The sequence below is a fragment of the Crocuta crocuta genome, unplaced genomic scaffold (assembly GCF_008692635.1).
Source record: "Crocuta crocuta isolate KB4526 unplaced genomic scaffold, BGI_CrCroc_1.0 scaffold111, whole genome shotgun sequence".
In the NCBI taxonomy this organism is placed as follows: Eukaryota; Metazoa; Chordata; class Mammalia; order Carnivora; family Hyaenidae; genus Crocuta; species Crocuta crocuta.
This window is the reverse complement of record NW_027527611.1, coordinates 3301713-3319378: the sequence shown is the minus strand read 5'-3', so window position 1 is coordinate 3319378 and position 17666 is coordinate 3301713. Positions and strand designations below refer to the sequence as shown.

The 17666-nt window shown below is 45.0% G+C and overlaps 1 protein-coding gene and 1 long non-coding RNA gene across 3 annotated transcripts in view; one reads left to right on the top strand and one right to left on the bottom strand.

The window, feature by feature from the left end:
• Nucleotides 1-17666, bottom strand: part of DLGAP2 (DLG associated protein 2) — a 608379-nt gene that overhangs the window by 588979 nt on the left and 1734 nt on the right. The gene's annotated exons all lie outside the window — the stretch shown is intronic.
• On the top strand, nt 10302-16081 carry LOC144237925 (uncharacterized). Of its 2 annotated transcripts, none has more exons than XR_013336963.1 (3): nt 10302-10513; nt 10774-11368; nt 15699-16081. It is a non-coding gene; the product is annotated as an uncharacterized LOC144237925 (long non-coding RNA). The 2 variants fall into 2 exon arrangements; XR_013336965.1 differs by lacking the exon at nt 15699-16081 and adding an exon at nt 12457-12788.

The window sequence follows — 17666 nt, the reverse complement described above, 5'->3', positions numbered from 1 at the left end:
ATCTTAGGGCCCTAGAGCACAAAAAACTCACTAAATAGCATAAAAAAATAATGCTAGCTTACCAAAAATGATGATTTAATTATATCAAAATTGCAAATAACTTAATAAAATATATTACCTAGAAAGTGAAGGGGCACCTGGGTGGCTCAGTCGGTTAAGCATCCGACTTCGGCTCAGGTCATGATCTCATGGTTCCTGGGTTCAACTCCCGCGTTGGGCTCTGTGCTGACAGCTCAGAGCCTGGAGCCTGTTTCGGTTTCTGTGTCTCCCTCTTTCTCTGACCCTCCCCTCCTCATGCTGTCTCTATCTCTCGCTCTCAAAAATAAAACATTAAAAAAAAAAAAAAGAGTGAAAATCACAATGGTAAAAAAAAAATGGAATCAAGATGAATTTACAGAATATATAAACTATTATGACATAATTTTTCTAAAAATCTAAAGAACACAACTCATTAGAAAAATGGGTAGAACATTTGAATAAGCATCTTGAAAATGAGTCAAACAGCCAAAAGACATATATAAAGGTGCTAAACTTCATTAGTCTTCAAAGAATCCAAATTAAAACTACAATAAAATACCATCCTAAACTCCCAGGATGCCTGAAATGAAAAGCACAGAAAATACAGAGTAGGCTAAAATATGCAGAAGCAGAAACTACCAAATCCTGCTGAAAGAAGTATAACTGGTAAAACTGCTCCAGAAAACTAGAAATTTCTATTCAATCTGAACACAGGGAAACCTAGGAACTGTCCCATTCCAGGAATATGCCAGAGAAATGCAAATGTATGTTCACCATAGGACAATCAAAACAATGCTCAAAGCAGCGCTACCCGTAACAGGTGAAAGCTGCAGGCCAGCCAATGTCCACCAACAAGAGAATGAAGGCCTGAGCAGTGAGAGAGTCACACTGTAGAATACTGTAAACAGTCTAGAATTAATACAACATAGATAAATGTTAAGTGGAAAAAGGCAAATAAAACAGAAATTATTCTAGATTTATCATAGGAATGAAAGCTTGCTTCAATATCCAGAATTAAAATAGTGTAACACACAATATGAAGAAAATAAAGGACCAAAAACCATATGATCATCTCAATGGATATCTGACAAAATTCAAAATTCTTCATGTTAAAAACACTGAACTAGAGATAGAAGCTATTTCCCTCACAACCTGATAAACGGCAGTTATGAAAAACACACAGTGAATTCAAAAGACTGACTGCTTTCTCCCTCAGATCAAGAACTAGTTAAGTATGTCTGTTCTTACCACTTCTATTCAACCAAGACAATTAAGTAAGAAAAAGAAATAACAAATATCCAAATTGGAAAGGAAGAAGTAAAACTATCTCTGCCAGTACGTGATATAATTTCTACATAAAGAAAATCCAAAGAAATCAATTTTTAAAAACATTAGGATGGGGCGCCTGGGTGGCTCACTCAGTCGATTAAGCCTCTGACCTCGGCTCAGGTCATGATCTCATGGTTTGTGAGTTTGAGCCCCTACATCGGGCTCTGTGCTGGCAGCTCAGAGCCTGGAGCCTGCTTCGGATTCTGTGTCTCCCTCTCTCTGCCCCTTCCCTGCTCATGCTCTGTCTCAAAAATAAATAAACAATTTTTAAAAATGTAGAATGAGTTCAATAACGTTACAGGATATAAGATAAATCAGCAAAAATCAATTGTATTTCTATATACTTGTAACAAACAAAGGAAAATAAAATCAAGAAAACTATAAGAGTGTCTAAAAGAATGGGACACTTTGGAATAAAGTTAATAAAAGCAGTGCAAAACCTATACTCTGAAAACTCTAAGACACTGTTGAAAGAAACAAGAATATAAATCAATAGAAAGGCATCTCGTGCTCACAGACCAGAAGACCTAATATTTATAATATGGAAACTGATCTACATTTTAAATGGCATCAGTGTCAAAATCTCAGAAAACTTCTTTGCCAAAACTGGTAAACTGATTTTACAATTCATATGGAATTCCACATGACTTTGAATAGCCAAACAATCCTGAGATTGCACGAAGCTGAAAGACTCAAATATTTAATTTTAAAATTTACTACAAAGTCCTGGGGCGCCTGGGTGGCTTAGTCAGTTAAGGGTCCGACTTTCGCTTAGGTCATGATCTCATGGTTCATGGGTTCGAGCCCTGCATCGGGCTCTGTGCTGACTGCCAGCTCAGAGCCTGGAGCCTGTTTCAGAGTCTGACTCCCTCTCTCTCTGACCCTCCCCTGCTCGCACTACCTCTCTCTCTCTCTCCTAGAAATAAGTAAAACATTTAAAAAAAAAAAAAGAAAAATTTATAAAAAAATAAAAATAAAAATAAATAAAATTTACTACAAAGTCCTATGAAGTACTCAAAACAGTGTGAAGCTGCCCTAACAGGAACTTATAGATCAATAGAATGAAGCTGGGGACCCAGAAATGAAGCCATATATTCAGGGTCAACTGATTTTCAACAAAGGTTCTAAGACGATTCAGTGAGGAAATATAGTCTTTTCAACAAATAAGGACAAATGGATCTCCACATGTCAAAGACTAAGATTATCTTTGTACAACATACAAAAATTAACTCTAAATGGATCTAAGACCTAAAGGCAAAAGTAAAAAAATATAAAACTCCTACAAGAAAACACAGTACAAATCTTCATGGCCTTGACCAGGCAATGTTTTCTTAAATGTGAAGCCAAAAGCACAAGCATTGAAAGAAGAAAAGCGACTAACTGGACAGCATCAAAATGAGAACTTCCATGCTTCAAAAGTGAGGCACATCAACAAAGTGAAAAGATACCCACAGAACAAGTTGAAAACTTGCAAATCATGAATCTGATAAGGAACTTGTTTCCAAAACCTATAAAGGACTCCTTCACCTCAAACAGAAATAAATAACGTAGTTTAAAAATGGGCAAAGGATGTAAATTATTTCACCAAAGAAGGATGTAAATATTTCACCAAACAAGATATAAAATGTCCACGAAGCACATGGAAAGATGCCCAACCTCATTAGCCGTCAGAAAACCGCAGATGTGGGGCTCCTGGGGGCTCAGTCAGTGAAGCGTCCGACTTTGGCTCAGGTCATGATCTCGTGGTTCGTGGGTTTGAGCCCCGTGTGGGCTCTGTGCTGGCAGCTCAGAGCCTGGAGCTGCTTCAGATTCTGTGTCTCCCTCTCTCTCTGCTTCTCCCCTGCTCTCTCTCTCTCAAAAATAACATTAAAAAAATTTTTAAAGGAAAAAAACACACAGATGGGAACAAGGACGTTAGGTGCGGCGAGGATGTGGGAACTCTCAACACCCGATCGCAGGAATGTAAGACGGTGCCGCCCCTTTGGGAACCAGTCTGGAAGCCCCTCTGCGTGCTGAGTTCCCACATGATGCAGCAAATCCACGTTCAGACGTATACCCAAGAGAGTAGACAAGTATGTCCACACAAAAACTACACATATGTCGATAGGATTACTCAGAATAGCCAAAAAGTGTATACAAGCCTAAAGCTTACTGACTCGTGCCTGGATAATGAAATGTGGACAGTCGTACAAATGAACGCCATCCTGTCATGGAAACCATGGATCAACCTCGACAACACTGTGCTGAGTAGAGGAAGGCAGACACAAAGACCATGTCTCCTAGAATTACCTTCATAGCAAACGTCCAGAAGGCGCGTCCGTGGGCAGGAAGACGGGATGGGCCGGCTAAGGGTGTGCCATTTCTTCTCTGGGTGATGGAAGTGTTCTGAGATTGGCTGTGGTGACGTGCCACGTGTCCATGAAAACACTAAAAGCCAGTGATCTCTGTGAACTTTAAAGACGTTAATTATGTGGTATGCAAAGGAGACCTGAGCTGAGTTGCTGATGGAAGAACACACACTGTGTGATTCCATGTAGTCAAGGTGACACATAAACAATACTCTTGTATGTTGTTGGAAGTCAGCCCAGGGGTGGGCGTCGGTGGAAGAGGAAGAATATGACGTCAGCACTGAGGAAGGGGCTTGAGAGAGGCTTGTGCGCTCTGGGAATATTTCATTCACTGATTCAGTTGCTGATCAGAAAGGCTCATTCCCTTCATGAAAACTCAGTGAGCTATAAACTTAAGAATGTACAAGTTTCTGAGGATAGGCTATATTTCAATTAAAGGAAAAGTCAGCAGACTTAGACAAGAGCCAGCCCTGTCACTTCTACTGAGTTCCTCTTCCTGACCTTCGGACACACCTCCTAATTCACTGATCTCTGGGGACAAGCTGAAGACATGTGAGCATCCAAGCTGCATCACAAAGTGACAAAATACTTTAAATAAATGAGAAATATTAAAGAGTGCTCAGCATCACATACTATGTAAACTGTCAAACCCTCTTTAAAATCATTTGCATCTGACATACCAAAACGTATTACCAAAGTTTTAAAATATTTCCCCTACTAAGTAATCCATTAAAGTAGGTCTAAAACAATCCAGGTAAACATAAATGTTTAAATATATCTTTAAAATAAAGTTACAGACATTGAAAGCACTTATTTGTTTTTAAAAGAGCACGTATNAGTGTTATGTGGAAACTAATTTGACAATAAACTATTAAAAAATAAAATAAAATAAAAGAGCACGTATGAAAGACATAGATACTATATAACAAGGATATAAGGGACAGGAAGTATCACAAGGTGCTGGGTTTTAAAGCTTCTATCTGTTGGGTCACCTGGGTGGCTCAGTCGGTTAAGCGTCCAACTTCGGCTCAGGTCATGATCTCAAGTTTGTGGGTTCTAGCCCCACGTCGGGCTCTGTGCTGACAGCTCAGAGCCTGGAGCCTGTTTCAGATTCTGTGTCTCCCTTTCTCTCTGCCCCTCCCCCGCTCATGCTCTGTCTCTCTCTGTCTCAAAAATAAACTATAAAAAATTAAAAAAAAATAAAGCTTCTATATGAAAATGTATTAATATCCTGTTACAAATAGACGTGTGGGAAATACAGCAACATAGTTTTCACCTAGCCCTAAATCCCCACAAGTCAGCAAACACAGGCACTCCTGAATACCATTTGCAAGGAAACTACATGAGGAGGCAGCCTCCTGAAGCCCAAAACTCAAATAGGTAAAAGCACCAATGTGAGGGGAGTCACGTGGCAACAGGGACACAGGGACAGGAAGCCAAGCAAGTGGGTGCTCCCTGCACAGGTGGGGGGCCAGCCCAGGCACAGGGGCGCTCCCTGCAGACGTGGGGGACCAGCCCAGGAAAACAGGGGTGCTCCCTGCAGACGTGGGGGCCAGCCCGGGAACAGGGTCACTCCCTGCAGATGTGGGGGCCAGCCCAGGCACAGGGGCACTCCCTGCAGACATGGGGGCCAGCCCGGGCACAGGGGCACTCCCTGCAGACGTGGGGGCCAGCCCGGGCACAGGAGCGCTCCCTGCAGACATGGGGGCCAGTCCGGGCACAGGGGCGCTCCCTGCACAGGTGGGGGCCAGCCCGGGAACAGGGTCACTCCCTGCAGATGTGGGGGCCAGCCCAGGCACAGGGGCACTCCCTGCACAGGTGGGGGGCCAGCCCGGGCACAGGGGCGCTCCCTGCAGACGTGGGGGCCAGTCCGGGCACAGGGGCGCTCCCTGCACAGGTGGGGGGCCAGCCCAGGCACAGGGGCGCTCCCTGCAGATGTGGGGGCCAGCCCGGGCACAGGGGTGCTCCCTGCAGACATGGGGCCAGCCAGAACACACAGCCACTTCAACAGAAGGGATCCACCCAACCCCCAACAGCCAGGGAGCAGAAGGTTCTCAGCACACAGCCCCTGCCCTGCAGAGACAGGTGGGCAGAGGGCCCCACAATCAAAACTGAGCAGGATGGGGACACTGAGGCTACGGGAAGAGAAGGTAAAGATAAAACTGGGGAATGGAAACAGAGCCAAGAAACCTCACCTCTCACGCTGTCATATTTTTAACTCCACATGCAAACAACAGCGGGGAGAGCTCCTGGGGTGAGAAAAGCCTCCCTCAGAATGTTCAGCAAAAGCCAGGTGACATAAAAATGAGCAGTGGAAAAGCATCAAGGTCAGGTACGACAACGTTATAAGAAACAAAGGAGCAGTATCTCAATAAAACTGAAAAATTAATTTTTAAAAAAGGAACAGAATGACACCCCACATATTAACAGCACCAGAAACAGAGGCTCACGAAGTAATTCAAACCCACCACCCACTACCCTCAACACATTATAACAAACGAAGAAAGTGACGTGAGACTTAAAAGAACAAGTAATCAAATCTGGAAGAACTTAGGAACAAGGAGACAGAAATACATGATAGTGCATTTCAGCAAACCAAGAATCCAGAAATAAGAATACATAAACACAATAAATGATGCATTGATAGAGGCAGGGGAAAAAAAGAAACTTTAAAACAAAAAGGGAGTTCCAAATATTAAGGCAGGCAAAGAAAATGCAAAAAGAAAAAAAAAAAGGATGACGGAAGTCTGCAAAAATGAAAATTAAAGCCGTGGAACAGACATAATTCATGAAAAGTTTACTGAATTTAACAAAGAAACAGGTTTGGCTACATATTGAAAGCAGCAGAGAAACCGCCTCAGAATAGCTAATGCCATGCTACATAATTCCATCACTGGCACTGAGAAAATTAAAGTCCTCTGGCATCTGGACAGACAGATAAGAGACTTGGAAAGGAAAGGAGATTCCGGCCAGCAGCTTCCACAACAGCGCCACCAGTGGATGCAAGTGGAATAACACCGTATCACCTGCAGGGAAACTGGACACCCAGTTTTATCTTCAGCAAAACTGCTCTCCGGGTATAAAGGACTCAGGAAAACTGGTATCGACATGGACTAGCTAGAGGATTGCTCTTTCCATGAGCTTCTTCTGAAGAAACTGCAGGAAATCATGCCAGAGACACTGAGGTGAAGATGGGCAGTGAGAAGTAGCACGATGATGTGGAGAACAAAGACGGAATGAGGGTCGACAGGAAGAAGATGGTATTTAATGGGCAGATGTGCCGACAATACTCATCATCTAACATGGAGAAAAGTGAAACCTTCTGAAAAAGACCTTCAATGGTTTTTGACACTCATGATGGTGGTGGCATTCACCCTATTGTTTAAATATTCCTGTACGTACAGTGTGGGATAGGGTAGGTGCCTAATTACAGGTTATTCTAACCCTTGTTATCTCCTGTGCTCTTGGAACTCAGGACTTGCAGCATGGAAGAAAACAGATACAAGGGCAATATAGAAGAGGCATAGTAAAGAATCCCAGAGTCCTGAATTTGAATTTTTTAAAATATTTTTAAAGTTTTTTATTTATTTCTGAGAAAGGGAGAGAGAGACAGCATGAACAGGGGAGGGTCAGAGAGAGAGGGAGATACAGAATCCGAAACAGGCTCCAGGCTCTGAGCTGTCAGCACAGAGCCTGACGCAGGGCTCAAACCCACGAACCGCGAGCCGAAGTCGAACGCTTAACCAAGTGAGCCACCCAGGCGCACCCTGAATTTGAATTTTAATGGACACTATAAACATCTATCAAAGACTACAGAGTTAGGCATTTACCCAAATATAAGAACACCAATTCAAAGGGTATTTGCACCCCAACGTTCACAGCAGCACTATCAACAACAGCCAAACTATGGAGAATCCAAATGTCCCTCGACTGCTGGATGGATAAAGACGATGTGGTAGATATCTACAATGTAATAGTGCGCAGCAATGAAAAAGATGAAATCTTGCCATTTGCAAGGACATGGATGGATCCAGAGAGTATAATGCTAAGAAGCATTTGTCAAAGAAGGACAAATACCATATGATTTCACTCATATGTGGAATTTAACAAAACAAACGAGCAAACAGAAAATAGAGAGAGAGGCAAATCAAGAAACAGACTCTTAACTACAGAACACATAGATGGTCACCAGAGGGGAGGGAGGTAGATGGGGGAATGGGGGGAATAGGCGATGGGGATTTTCAGGAGTGCCCTTGTGATGAGCACTACCTGTGGTATGGAAGGGCTGAGTTGCTATATCGTACACCTGAAACTAATATTACACTGTTAACTAACTGGAATTTAAATAAAAACCTAAAGACAGACAGAAAGACTCTAGAGTCATGTCAAAGGTCTCTCCGCCCAACCTGAGGAGGTCCCGCCCATGCCAGCCAAAGAGAGTGGTGTCCAAACATCACTAAATCACCACAACGACTGAAACACATCACATGTACTTAATCCATGACTTTATAACATGTTTTAATGCAAGTTAGTTAACAGAGTAGTCTTGTTTCCAGAGGTAGAACCCGGTGATTCATCATTACATCTGAAACCCAGTGCCCATCCCCACAAGTGCCTCCTCAATGCGCATCCATCACCCCGTTAGCCTGTGCATGGGATCCAGACTGCACAACAGCATCTGGGTTGAAGAGCTCCAGAAGAGAAGTGTAAGAGAGACACAGAGACATCTCAGGTGAGAAAAGGTCAGGACTCAACTACAGAGTCCAGGACACGGGTGGACAGAGGCACCTGAGGCATCCCTCAGAGGCAGACTTGAGGGATGTGGGAGAGAAGTTTACAAGTCAGGACCGTGGTCACTGTGGGCAGAAGGTGTGTCAGGGAACAAGGAACACAGTGAAGTCCGGAACATCCTAGTAATTGTCCCCTTACGGTAATTCTTCACACCGCATCTCTGCATGTTTATCTTCTGTAGCTTTCATCTGTCTCTGTCATTCTGTTCACAACAGGGTTCCGACAACTTCCTGATCTTTAGGCCATCAATGAACCTCAAAGCTTCAGTAACATAAAGCCACACATACTTCCTATCGCAGCATCAAGGAGGACGGAGTCTGCATAAGGTCAGTAAAGGGAATGGGAGCTTTCCTACTGAACACAGTGCTGTGTACATCACAGCCGACCATTTCTCAGCCGCCGACATGACAATGAACCCAGCTGATGCCCGGTCTAACAGCAGCACCAGCCAGCGGCCCGCTCCTGCTCGAGAAACGCAGCAGCCGTGATCACGGCCCCTCCAGTTAGCGGCCTCCATCTCCATCACGCAAACATGACCCCTGCTTCCTCTTCATTAGTGTCTTGTGCTGTTCTTGCAGGCCTCAAGTGGCCCCTCGGTGCTCGCCCAACTGTGACGGCTAAATACAACGGGTCAAGGGATATATTCTTTTTCTTTTACTTTAAGCTTATCAAACACTGTATATTACAGATTAAATGAAATTCGTAAAGATCTCTATTTTATTCGTGTGGAGTCCACAACTCTTTTTTATTCAAGTTCACTTATTTGAGAGTGAGAGAAAGCAAGACACACACACACACACAGAGCGCGCAAGAGAAGGGAAGGGGCAGAGAGAGGGGAGAAAGAAAGAGAGAGGGAGAGAAAGAATCCCAAACAGGTTCTGAGCTGTCAGCACAGACAGGGCCCAATGCAGGCTTCAAGCCTACGAATCACAAGACCATGACCTGAGCGGAGATCAAGAGGTGGACACTCAACCAACTGAGCCACCCAGATGACCCCTGCTCTAGAATTTTCAAGGAGGCATCAAACACTCGGATGCCAGGACCCCACCCCAGGACGGGTGAACCGGAATCTGTGAGTTATCCTGCCCTCCACATGGGACTCTTGAACACGGTGAGGACTGAGGATCACCAACACAGAAAGGGGAAAAATTCTGGGCCACTTTCCTTTTAAAAAAACAACTACTATAAAATAATAACCATAATTAACAGATTTTAGCTGGACTTCAGGGCACCTAAACTTCAGCTGGGGGGAGACACAGGCAAGAGGTGCAGGAGGAGAAGAGCAGGGAGATGTGACCATGAGTGTGGCCTGGACTCTACCGAGTGTACATGGGATCCCTGCAGAGGCCCGGATGCGGCTGGCTCTTTCCCTCACCCGCCACGACGCCATCTCACCATGAGGGAAACTCTCCCAACACATGCTCCACACACACACACTGAATCTCCACAGTGCGTCCGGCCCCGGCCCCGGCCCCGGCCCAACCTCAAGCCAACCAAGCAGACAAAACTCGTCACACGCCTGATGCTCCTAGGGGAAATGACGGTAAACACGCAGCATGCATTTTGCAAGAAGGACTCTCAGAGATGCAAGTGTTTAAATATTACATTCTCCAGTGTTTTCATTGAGTCTGAGTTTATAGTCCTGGTCGAAACCGGTGTTTAATAAATTCAGTGAGAAGACTGACGGCGTGCCGGGCACCAGGGAGAGTGCCGCAGGTAACACACAACGGAGTCCGCCCTCTCGTTCTGCGGGGAGCGGGGCTCCAGGGGAGCGACAGGGCGACCCCAGCACAGGCCAAGNGTCCGCGCCTCCGTCTGCCGTCAGCACCGCGCTCCCGGCGGGGCGTTAATCAAAGTATATTCAGGGCGAAGGCCGGATTCAAAGTCTCTGGAGAAACACCACCCGCCGCCTACACTCCAGCAAACCCATTTACCAGTTTAAACACCAATCTACGGTGACCGACGAAAGGCCAGACACCTCACAAGTGGAAACTTCGCAAGTGTTGTCGTCCGCAGCGACGTGCCAGGTCACAAGGGGCACCTCGGGAGGCCGAAGCTTTCGCGGTGGGTGCAGGGCCCAGGGACAGGGCCACCCCACAGGNCCCCCCGGGGCCGGGCGGCCGCGCGGGCTCCATTTCCCCCCGTCGGTGGCTGTGGGGCGGCTGGGTCTAAATTTATGACCAGAGAAAAAAGCTCTTGAGAACAACACAGCTGTTGTGCTGCCGTCTGTTCTGCTGTTACAGATGGTTCTTTAAATCTAGGTGTTTATTTTCTTATGTAAGTACAGGCGCGTCGTCCCGCCAGGGGCAGAGTCGTCCGAGGGAGGACACGCGTCCCGACGTCAGCGAAGGAGGCGTGCGGCTATACAGTGACGCAGGAAACGCGGAAACACGGCGTCAGCGCTGCGCAGCCGAGTCCGGGGCATCCGGGGCGGCGTCGGGTCCCGGGCCGGTAGGTGCGAGCCGCGGTCACACACGTGCTGGTGCTTCACCGCCCTCCGGGCCTCTGAGACCGGCCCCGCGGCCCCGCACGGGGCAGGGGTCCTGAGCGCAGGCTCGCACACGGCACACCCGGAGCACTTCCGGCCACCGCACCACGGGACGCCCGGGGAGGGGCCTCCCGGGGCACTTCCGGTCACCGCACCGCGGGACGCCCGGGGAGGGGCCTCGGCTCCCTCAGCGCTGCGGCCAGAGAGTGCCCTCCCGCCCGCGCACTCGGCTCCGCGTCACTTGTGCGACAGACGCGGGGCGGGGGTTGCGTGGGGGCCGGGCGACGGCGTGGCCAGGGTCCTGTAACATCACCTGGACTTCTCATCAATTTCTCCAGAACGTGTCTGCAGAAAGACATCTCAAACCCCAGACACTGCTTACTAGACTCGAGAAGTAAGTGATGTTCAAGTACAAAACACTAAGGATTTAAAGAAAAACTGAAATACAATAGTAGCTAATATTTTAAATATTCTATGTCATATGATCACTCACTTGTAGTGCAAAGTTCGTCGTATGCTTTCGGCCCTGATCAGAGATCTCACGCCTGTCTTCATGACGCACATGCACACACACGTACACACACACACACACACACACCTGCTGACACAGACACTTGCATGGACACATACCTGCTCCAATACATACACAGATACACACTTGTTCACACTAATGTGCACACACAGATACATACCTGCTCACACAAATAAGACACCCAGATGCACAGCTGTTCACACAAATCTACACACAAATACACACCTGCTCATACAAATAGACACATACACACCTGTTCACACAAATAGACACAGATACACACCTGCTCACACACAAACATAAACACACACCTGTTCACACAAACCTGTACATTCATAAACACAGATACACACCATCTCGCACAAATACAAACACACACGTTAACACTGAATGTGACAGCTTTGCTGAGTTAATGAAGTCTCAATCTTTAAGTTCTTTAAATCTTTTTCTTACAGAGAGAGAGCGCGTGCGTGCGCAAGAGAAGGGAAGAGGCAGAGAGAGGGAGAAAAAGAATCCCAACCAGGTTTCATGCTAAGCATGGAGCCTGATGTGGGGCTCGATCCTGTAATCCTGGGATCATGACCTGAGCCGAAATCAAGAGTCGGAAACTCAACTGAGTCACCCAGGCATACCCAGTTCTTTAAATATCTTTGGAGAAATAAAGTAGAGCACATTTGGGAAGAAACTACAAATAAAACCATCAGGATAATAGCATTCTAACCCACACAGGCGGAAGAACTCAGGCAACAAGGATATGACCCCAAAGCTGTATTTCTAAAAAGCTCTTCTTTCTTTACAGCGGTTTGGTAGAGGAGGACGGATCTTTTTTTTAAGGCAAAAAGATCCAACTCTTCTAAAGAGATACAAGTAAAATGCAGATAAGCGGCACGTAGCAAGGAAATTTACAACTGTTTTTTTTCCAACTAAAAATAGTTTGTTCGTTCCAACAGCAATGTCCTGAATACCATGTTCGTGGCGCTAGAAAACAAGAAAAGCATTCCTTAGCCTGCTTCCGCCCAGAACCGCTCACAGACTTCCTAAAACGAGACTGGCTTGTTCATCCCGTCTGTCTTTTTGTTCCTCTGCTCATCCATGCTTGAAGCGCCCCACATGCGCCCGTGGCTCTGTCTGCAAACCCAAGTGGCAGGCACCAGCCCGGAAGTTTCCCGCAGTGCCTACCGTGTCCCTGTCCTGACTCCCCAGCCTGCGCTCCTGCACTCAATGCAAGACTGCTATCTTTGAGGGGCCAGTGACAGGGTGACTCAATATAACTGCTTCCTGAGATGGGTCTCCGTGTGCTCACCAGCCCGGACTGATTCAGGGCAAGTAATTCACACTGCAGTTCTCTTTAACATTAACATTTTAATGTTCATCAAGAACAGTAATGACTTCCATCCTTCAGTTATTTCATTCTTAATCAGGGCAACACCTTAATTATGTCCATATATGTCACAGAAAAAGGTAAGCCCACCACACTGATAATAAAATTAGAAATCCAGATCCTACTGAGGAATCCTCAGCCTCAATAAACAATATTTTCCACTATAAAAATGGTAATGAGGCGTCTGGGGGACTCAGTCGGTTGAGTGTCCCACTTCAGTTCAGGTCATGATCTCATGGTTCTTGAGTTCGAGCCATGCGTCGGGCTCTGTGTTGACAGCTCAGAGCCTGGAGCCTGCTTCGGATTCTGTGTCTAACTCTCTCTCTGCCCCTCCACAATTAAACTCTTTTTGAGAGACAGAGAGAGAAAGCATGAGTTGGGGACTCTAAGACAATAAATTTGTTGTTTAAGCCAACAAGTTCGTGGTATTCTGTTACAGAAGAAGACCTGAATTCTCTCCGGATAAGGGCAATAAAATGCTTACTCTAGCACTATGCCTACCCAAAAGTCTAGGAGTAAATTACTCATATACCCATATCACCGCTGCATGACACTGTCAGGTGTCTGTGCTGATTACACATGTACCGTTAGGGAAAACAATACACAAAGAAGTATTTGCACATGGACCTGTCTAATCCCTATCCTGTCTGCTGTAACCACCGGGCGGCTTTGAATATGCTTGTTGGGTCTGTAACTGGGTCCATCAACCAGAAAGTCAGGCAAACACATTCACGTGCGACACTGGAGTGCGCAGATGCCCTGCAGACATCACTCATTACAGGAACTGGCTTCAGGGGGAAAGAAAAGCCCATCTGCAATAGACTGTCCAGGCTGGTCCCTACATCCGATATGATCACACAGTGTTGTCACAGTTGGGATTTTCCCGAAAGCCAAGCGCCACCTTTCCACGATCACTGGAGACTTCAGCTAAGGCACACGTCCCCACACAAGTACACGATTCTGAAATCACCAGGCACTTTGCAATAAATAAAGAGCTTTACCATAAATGTTTACCCACAGAAGTCAAGGGAAAGGGGACAGTGATAGAGGAGTCCACCTCACTTAGCATTTTCCCCAAATAAAAAGATAATCCTCATTTCTCAGGAAATAATACTTCAATGTCTGGTTAGCCAATCAGTGCAAAAGGACAGCCTTCACTTTATACGTAAACCAAAATAAATCCAGAAGAATTAAAAAACGTAAAAGCAAATAAAATGTTAAAGTGAAATATGGCTAAATGTTTATGCAAATTTTAGCAAAGAAAGGCTTTTTAAGTGTTCCCCAAAGACAGAAATCATGAGGGAATACATTCATGACATGACTGTATGACAATATACTTCTTACATATGAAAAAAATCATGCAGTTGAAGGTGAAATGTCAATGTGAGAAGCAAAAAATATATTTGGGGGGCACCTGGGTGGTTCAGTTGGTTGAGCCCCAATGTCAGCTCAAGTCACAATCTCACGATTCATGAGTTTGAGCCCCGCGTCGAATTTCAGACCCACTCAGATCTACTTCAGATCCTCTGTCCCTCTGTTTGCCCCTCCTCTGCTCATGTGCACATACATGCTCTCTGTCTCTCTCTCAAAATTAAATTAAAAAAAAGTTTAAAAAATATTTGGATCATAAATACATGAAAACAGTTAATACCTTACAGTTTAGATTTCAAAATGGTAAAATAAACATGCTAATAATACTGGTATGAGGCAAAGACCCCACGCCATGCCATTTACATACCAACCCAAAGGTAAAGTAGGAAAAAAATACACTCAACAGAACCGCTAGCCTAAGTAAACAAACTGCCAAATACAGATCATCTGCCAAGCCCGTAATTATACAGAAAATGTAAAAAGCAAACGTCGTTGAGTGTGTGGTGTTGGGAGAGAACGTACAGGTGCGTTTTGTGAATACCACATTTGAAAGGTATAGTGAAAGTTTTTAAATTTTCCTATCTTTTGAAACCTTTTAAATTCACAAATTTATTCTAAGAGAATAATTAGCTGAGTAGAGGTAATTCGTACAGGCACTATTTACATCCCCAGAGACTGGACACGGCTGCCAGCCTGGGAGATTCCCATATCACGGAACGCTTCGTCACTATTAAAATATTTTTAAATATTGTCATAGACAAGGAGAGTTGCCAATAATATACTGTATTAATTTGCTAAAACATTTGTCATTGGTACAATCATTTTATTAAAACAAAATGTGGCTATATGCATATAAGGACATGGGAAAATATGAAAAGTAAACATGTCAACAATGACCATCTTCGAATTTTTATTCATGCCAAGTTTTCCATGGTAATATATACTGCTTGCATGGTTTTTAAAAAGGAAGAGACAGGGGCACCTGGGGAGCTCAGTTGGTTGAGTGTCCAACTCTTGATTTTAGCTCAGATCATGATCCCAGGGCCTTGGGATCAATCCCCATGTTGGGCTCCAGGCTGAGTGTGAAGCCTGCCTGAGATTCTCTTCCTCGGCCCCTCTCCTGTTCATGTGTGCACATGCTCTCTCTCTCAAACATACAACATAAAAATAATAAATAATACATAAATAAAAAGGAAGAGAGACAGAGCTTAAAACAATTTACAATTACAATGTTCACAATTTCTACAGGCAAATCTCTGAATTAGCTAGATAGAAGGTACTTCCACAAACAACTTATATAATACAAACATACTTACTGAACTAAAAAGGTTAAACCATTTATTTATAAAAGTGCTAGATACTCTTCATCCACGTGTGAAATCCTGGCAGGTATACGTGGTCTGACCGTGAGAACTGAGGACCCAATCCCCTCACTTACAGGACTGAAGTGAGACACACCTAGGAGCCAAGTCTGCCCCAGACAAGGAAGAGTCATGGACGAATCTGAACTAGAACCTGGGCTTCCCACCGCCAAGCAAACAGTGGTCACCTGTCCACACCCCACCTCCATTCACCCCTACATCAGAAACTGGATTCTCCATCAACCAGACAGGGGATACGAGTACCCTCCTGGCTTTCTTGCTAATGAGGAGGAAGGAAAGAAAGCACCAGTAGGTTTAATTCAGTAAACAGTTAAACCAAACTGAATCCATGTGTAATTAAAAAAAAAACAACGGGTTTGCCAAAGTTAACCAAAACCCTAACTAAAAACCGGTGACTCTACCCAAAGAAAATGAATAATGCTTTAACAGAGGGCTGTTTCGTGAAGCATGAATGTACTGTATACACACATTTAGGACCATAAGTGGTAGTATTTTCTTTCTCTTCCTATAAATCTTTGTCTCGGAGCAACATAGATCTATTCATAGTTACCTTGAGGAGAGTGAGTTTTCTTTTGCAAAATAAACTAGATTTCTACATTCAGAATTACTGTGGCTTGATTCAGAGGCAATGCTAAGAACCCTTTCTATGATTTCCCTTACTTTAAATGAGACAAACATCAAACTACAGCCTGTTCTTATCCTTGCATGAGCACAACAGAAATGTAAATACTGTTCCAAATCCTGCATGAGGGTTGAATAATTACCAATGTCAGGGTTACGCGTGAGTTTACACGGAGCCATTATATCCATGAGAACATAAGCGTGTGAATAATTCCAGTAGGTTGTTTCAAAAACATTTTGTTACTCCAAAAAGTCCAAATGCGCATTTTAAATATAATGTATGTACATGAATTTGTATGCAAGCCAATCAAAGTCCTTAGGGTTCCTGAGCAAAACCCTCCTACTGAAGACAAGCGGTTTTGCACAAGATTACATTACTCCTTTTCTTTGTTATTCAGCCTCCTAAGGACACCTAAGTAGGATAGGTTAGGTCACAAAAGTAAAGCAAGGTTCCTGAACTCTATCTCTTATGACGTTTGGACCCGATCACTCCTCGTGGTGGGGGCTGTCCTGAGCACCGAGGGAGGATTAGAGCATCGTGCCCTTGACCAGCCAGATGCAGGCGGCGCCCACCCCCTGTTGTGAACACCAGAAATCTCTCTGGACACTGCCAATGGCCTTGGGAGCAAAACCACTCCACTTGAGAACGAGCAACATAAAGGAGACAGAAGGCCTCCCCGAGGGATTTGGAGCGGCCTCTGGGAGGGGACACAGGTCTCCCCACTGGCAGAACAGAGCAGCTGAGAAAGACGAGACACAGGTGGGGAGATGGGGTCTCTGTTTGCCTCCCTCTCCTGCAAATCCATAAAATAGCTGGTGGTGGGGGAAAAGGGAATAAATCCCAAACACAGCTGGAAAACAAGAACATTCTGCCCACACAGAAAAATCATTAAGGAACTTCTGAGAACACAGATGGAAGCCGCGTGGCCGAGCGGAACCCAAGCCCAGGGGGTGGACAGCGGGCAGTTCGTCTAGGCCGGGGCCGGGCCGGGCCGCAGAAGGGTGGGGAGGAAGGGCTTCTGACAGCACATCCCGCAAAATCCAAGGCACTATATTCTTTCCCAGTGATTCACCACCTCTCAGGAATGTTTACAGAAACACGAACCTCTTCGGCACCCAACAAGATATCATTCTCAGGGAATTCATAACACTAAACGTCTATCAGGCAGGGAGGAGTCTCAAATCATTCACTGCAGTGTCGATCTTTAAAAAAAAAAAAAAACAGGGATCAAAGCAAAGTAAGTAGAAGAAAGGAAATGATCAAGACCAGAAGAGTTATCAGAGAAACAGAAAATATAAAAATAATACTAAAAATCAGTGACACAAAATCTGGCTGATTAAGATCATTAAAACTGACAAACCTGACTGGTGAGAACAGAAGCAGAGAACAGTCAGGTTCACAGTG